Raw genomic sequence first — 6,340 nt, 5'->3', positions numbered from 1 at the left:
ATTGACAAAGTTAAAGATCAGCAGCTTCAGTCCTCCAGTTATTCATTTGTGAGTGATATGCAAGCCTATGTAAACATCCCTTACTCGTAGAGGTGTTCATGAGTCTCACTTGGCTTTCTTACCTTTTTTTCATCCCTAACCTCTGCCATAATGACCATCATCACTTAGTTTCAGGGTTAATTTAACTGGGCACAGTTTGACTCCTGTGTGGTAAATGGACCAGAACTGCCACTGATTATTCCTGGTGTAAAAGCCTTTAATAAAACCAACCAAATGTGACCCATACTTAACAAACTCTAGATTACGAGGGACATACTGTTTGCACATACATACACATACACACTGCTTAAATGTATATGCATGTGTACATCCTTGGTGAATTTATTTCTAATATGCTTCCTCTCTGCACTTATGATTTACAAGTCCCATCGGCTCTCTTTCTGATTTGATTTATGCTTATTTCTATGTCAGGGCCTTGGAAATGCAGAACTCTTCCTGTCCATACGGATGTTTCAGAGATAAACATTGAAGTAATACTTAAAGTTAGCATAAATCAATTTTGCTATTCTCCTTTTTAGATGATTGAATGAATAACAATGTGTTTAACGTCAATAGCAAAGATTTTGTTCAGACTGGGATATCCATTATGCAGACTGCACATAAAACCTCATAGTTTCACTGTGAGGATTGAGAAAGACATACTGTAGTGTAAGTTGCCAAATCAACCTAATACAAAAGGAAATGTCAGTGTAATAAAAAACACACATCATTGCTGTATGTGTATGTGTAAACTGACAACATGTACATTTAACGGAAAGCATTTATAGCAACACTTTCTTTCTTTTTTTTAAACATGGACCTCCAAGTAACCCTCCCTAAAGGATTTGTATCAGATCTTTGTGGTTTGTGATAGAAGTATTTACACATGTGCGCCTATGTTCTTGTACAAGTACGAATACACGTGCATGGAGGAATGTGTGTTACATTCAAACTTGCATTTGGTAGATTGAAACTTACTAAGCCTTTAATATGAATATACACAGTTTGGCTAAGAAGACTTCTTGTATGAGACAACTCATACACACACAGCATGCCACTATAAAATCATATGGTACTGAGTAGATAGAAGAGTTTTTGTATGAGACAACTGTATGAGTTTTTGTTTCCAGGAAAATAACTCATTTGAGTAGGGCAGGTTAAATTCATGACCTGAGGTCAGAAATGTTTACCAGAAGTTCTGAGAAGCTGTGGTTATGTAACCATATCTTATGGGGGAATCAAAATGTGACGTTTATTAGATTCATGTCTGTTTTTACTTGGGAGACAGGAAACAGGCACTATTTCTTTGAAAGAAACCTTTGCTACTATGGACCAATAAGGAAAAAATGAAAAAACTAATGGAGAGGAAAGGGTCACAAAGTCTTAACAGACTTTTGATTCTTGTCAAGATTATTCGGAATAGTGTGTTCTTTGTGGTATTCACAGTTAAAGGGGTCGCCCAAAATATAAACAGGAAATACAACATGCCCATGGGAGGAGAGGAGTGTCCTGCCTGTAGAAAATGCCTTGTGATTACTGTCCAAGTTAGCCATGTGGTAACACACAGCAAAGCCTTCTGGGATCAATGTTTATAAAAAGAGTTGAATGTTACCTATTGATAAATCCCACATTTTTACAGTGGAAAATATGTGAAACGACAATAGAAAAAAAACAGCATCAGAATCGACTAAGTTTAATTATTTAGGTCGGCAATAAGAAATGGAAAAAATCCTACTGGGCTATACTATTCATCCAAATAGCCACAAGCTACCACCAAATATTGTGTTAAGCCTCAAGCATTAAAATATTGTTGCTGCCAGAGTTTGACATCACACCGGAAACACATTACTCACTTAAGTTTTCTTTATTTTTACAAGAAGAACCATGTCAAATGTCCCTCCCAAAGAGAGGCACTGATGTCTGACATGTTAAATCCAGTCGCCTTTGGACTCAAAACCTAGCGTAACCTTGAACTACTTTCAGTCAGTAAATCTCTGATATGTTATTCCAAGGACTAATCATCACAGATGTGCAAACAAAGAAGACCGCTCACATTACAGTTCTGTATGTAGACAAATCTCATGGGAAAATCAGATAGTCGACAGACAACTCTGAAATCTGACACCCTGCTGCAACAACTGGGTTTCATGAGAACTTTCATAGCACATGATACATCTCTATCACAGAATATACTCCCCTCTAACACTTGCCACGGATGATCTAATACCTAACTTTTACCTTAACTCATCCCCTTGTTTCAGGATTCTCTTCATGCCAACCACAGAGGGATTTGACTTCTCAGTCACATGGATTATTCTCCAGCAATTGGATTATGAGTATAGAACAAGTTCTCAGTCTAAAGAGGCGACTTCAAAAATGGCTCTCCTTTGCCTCAATCACATTAGCGCTACACAGAGCTGCCAATTAAGAACCAGTTTGTGGTGGTCCAGTTTGACTTTTATTGGCTAAACAAATTCAATGAAAGTTTGTGGTTTTGACCTTTTTGCAGCATTAAGCTGGAGGCCCTGAGGAGCAGGGCTAAAATGAAATGAGATGTAAAAGGCAGACAATTCGAGACCAACTTAAAAACAACTGATCAAAGACAGATAGAGTAAGATCAATTATCACCCAAGGAGGTCTTCATTATCAAATTAGATGGGACATTTTGTGAGGATTCCTGGAAAACAAATACTGTTGTGCTTTCTGCATCTTATGTATCAACCTGTCCTGCTCCTTACACTGAATCAGTTATATCCTGGTGCATCCATGTTTCCGTAAAGCACATTAAGCAATACTCCAGATATTCTGTTTGACTCCTAGCTAGCGCCGTTAGCTTGTACGTCTGACTCCTAGCTAATGCCGTTAGCTTGTACGTCTGACTCCTAGCTAGTGCCGTTAGCTCGTCCGTCTGAAACGTAGCTAATGCAGAGCTAATGCCGTTAGCCTGTACGTCTGAAACCTAGCTAATGCAGTTAACTCGTCTATCCGACTCCCAGTTAGCTCGTCCATTCAATTAGCCAGTGATCTTACATGGCCCATGATGAGGAGAGGCAGGAGACACGGTTTATTACTCATTTGCATATTGAAGGGGACTTGCACTTTTGTATGTCTTTTATACATAAATATGTGTCCCCAGTGTGTCAGGGAACTCACAAACCAAATCTCTAAAAACGGGGCTACAACGGAGCTGATCCAGTTTGCGTCCGATATGACGTGATATCGGAAATGTGGACCCACGGCCATATCAGAAAGTTGCTATCAGAAACAATGCCAGACTGTTTTGGACGTAATATAGTCTTTGTTTACATTAGCAAGCATCGCTAACACTCAGAGCTAACCTGTACTCGAGAGAGTAGCCTATGTGTAAAAAAGCAGGAAATAAAAAAAGGAACTCACCTTGTGGTATAACCGGCAAGAGAAAAAGCATTTGAGCTCCATACTGTTTCAGAAATAATCCTTGATGTGGTTTGGAACATGATATGGCGTTTAATCACGGCAGCATTTAGCTGTATCTCGTATAATTCTGAGCAGGCATAAACTCCCCCTCCTCTTTTTTTTTTTCAAGCTAAGGACCCCAAACCTGCAGTTCTCTAGCAGGGCTGAAACAAAGGGGTGAGGGATATCTAAAATGCATGATCTTTTTGGTATTTTGAGCAAAACACAACAAAGACATGTTTTTGTATATATCTGAGACCATTAATATATGCCTAAAAATAGCATAATAGGAGACATTTAAAATCCACATGTAGCAGCGTCTAATATTTATTTTGCGTGCCTTGCTAAAAATGGGACAGCAGAGAGAATTTGTTCATTATTTCTCAGTAGAGTCCATTATACCATAACAACCTGCCTAACCAGACCAATAACATTGCTGTACACGCGTTCCAGAATAAGTTTTACGCCAATTATTGGGCTCATTGGAACATTATGGCTGTGCTTGCATAGATAGATAATAAAACTGGAAAGAAAATATTGTGACCATCTCCAGCTGTTGGCCTTATTCACAATTAAATCACCTTTGTTACCGTATTTCACAAACAGTCCATCTGCTGTTGTAATCCCATCTCTAAATCTATTTTTCCTTTTGAAATGGATCTATGTTTTTCTGTCTTTTGGTTATCTAATAGGAAACTAACAAGATATGACAAGCAGCTTTAACAAATAAAAGGTTTCCCATGACTCAATATTTTAGCTGCATTGTTATTTAAAGTGTGACACGGCACAATTATAACACCTTTTAATATCACATTTCAACTGTAAGAACACAACATAGTGTTGTTATATGGTATATGTTATAGTAAGATTTAAAGTGTTTTCCCTTTTTTTCTTCAATGTTGTTATTTATGGAGCAAGCCTGGCCCAGTTCAACTTGGGCCATAATGACTCATATACTCGTGACATGCCTTATTCCCTCATACAACCAACCAAACACATTCTCCGTAGTCTGGCGCTCTATTCAAGCTGCAAGATTTGCTATCTCTGCGAAGATACTGCTTTTCTGCCCCACAACCCCCCAGCATCCACCTGTAGGCTCTGGGAGAGTTATTTAGAGTCATTCAAAGATTCAAAATTCAAAGGTTTCATTGTCATATGCACAAAGCTACAGTGTAGAAATGGCAATTAAATTATTCTGACCTGAGCTCCTCCAACAATGCAACATATATAGTAAAATACAAAAATACAAAATCATCACACCGAGTGGTGACGCCAGAGCCTAAACACCAAACGATATGCTGTTTTAATAAACATTTTAAACTTGACTTGTCTGACTGAAATGGATTTCTTGACTGGATTCACTTTGAATATAATTGTATTATTATATTTCATCCATTGATGTCTAAAGTTTTGGCAGAAGTTGTCCCCAGATGGGATATGAAATAACATCCCAAAACAACAATACAATACTAAGCTTAGTTACCAACTTGCCAGCTACCCGCCATACCTCATTGGATTAAACTTGACTGTCTGAGAAGGGGTCTGAGACTTCTCCGCCCTGCCCTTTGTACAAACGATGTAGTGCTTGTTGGGTGGTGAAATTGAAAGAGTAGCATCTACAAAAGAATTCCACTGGCTTAACATAGTTTGGGTTTTTCCTGGCCTTGTGGGTTTGGTAGGATCCAGGTTGTGTTTGCTCCCCTTTGTGTTTCAGGTTCAGAGGCTGAAGCTGGTTCATATCTACTAATAACTTTCTTTAAAATGTAACTTCAGCATAAAGGCTCCGTGGTCAATATTGTATGTGACAAAAACTTCTGGTTCTTCACTGTTGAGATTTTAAAAGATGTGCTCTAAATTGCCAAATCAACTTGTTAAATGGAAATATCATTAAATACAGTGTTACAAAACATTACAAAACAATGTATGCACACTTGCTATGTGTCTGTGTGGCAGACTGTACTTTCAATAGGAGCATTTGTAAAGAACCTCTGTGTCTATTTTTAAATGTGGACCTCACAGTAACCTTCCCAAATAGATTTTTATCAGATTTTTGTGGTTCCCAATGAAAGTATTTCCACCTCTGTGTACACAGTATGTGTTTACAGCCATGCTGTATATTGCATACATGCATTGACTTCAGACATCATAAAGGCTCCCTGGTCAGTATCGTACTGTACTGTATGTGACAACAATTTCTCTATTTAAAATTCTGGACTGAGTATTACATTAAGACATTTTGCGTCTCTTATATGCCCTTACTTTTGATGGAAAGTAGTTTTTCGGATTTACTCAATTTGGATCGGTCCAAATGGCAAATTTCAGATTTCATTCTCATCTTAAAGTGAAAACTGACAAAATAAGTAAAAGTAGCTGTATTATTTGACATGTGTAGTGTAGTGTTTTGTTGATGTGCAGTGTACATTTAGGTCACAGCTGGAATCAGAAAATATTTTAGTTTCAATATGCTGCCAGATATTATTTCCATTAAAGGCCTAATCTGGAACAAACTGCCCGAATCTTGCACGTCCGCTGAAACACTTCCTATTTTCAAATCCAGACTAAAAACATATCTATTTGCCGCTGCTTTTAATTGAGCTGCTCATACTCACACTGCAGTATGCCTTTTATTCACGTATTCTGTACCTTNCATGTGTAGTGTAGTATTTTGTTGATGTGCAGTGTACATTTAGGTCACAGCTGGAATCAGGAAAATATTTTAGTTTCAATATGCTGCCAGATATTATTTCCATTAAAGGCCTAATCTGGAACAAACTGCCCGAATCTTGCACGTCCGCTGAAACACTTCCTATTTTCAAATCCAGACTAAAAACATATCTACCGTAATTTTCGGACTATAAACCGCACC

Source organism: Notothenia coriiceps, unplaced genomic scaffold (genome assembly GCF_000735185.1).
Source record: "Notothenia coriiceps isolate Sejong01 unplaced genomic scaffold, NC01 NC01_scaffold00016970, whole genome shotgun sequence".
Classification (NCBI taxonomy): Eukaryota; Metazoa; Chordata; class Actinopteri; order Perciformes; family Nototheniidae; genus Notothenia; species Notothenia coriiceps.
Note: the sequence above shows the minus strand (reverse complement) of the source record.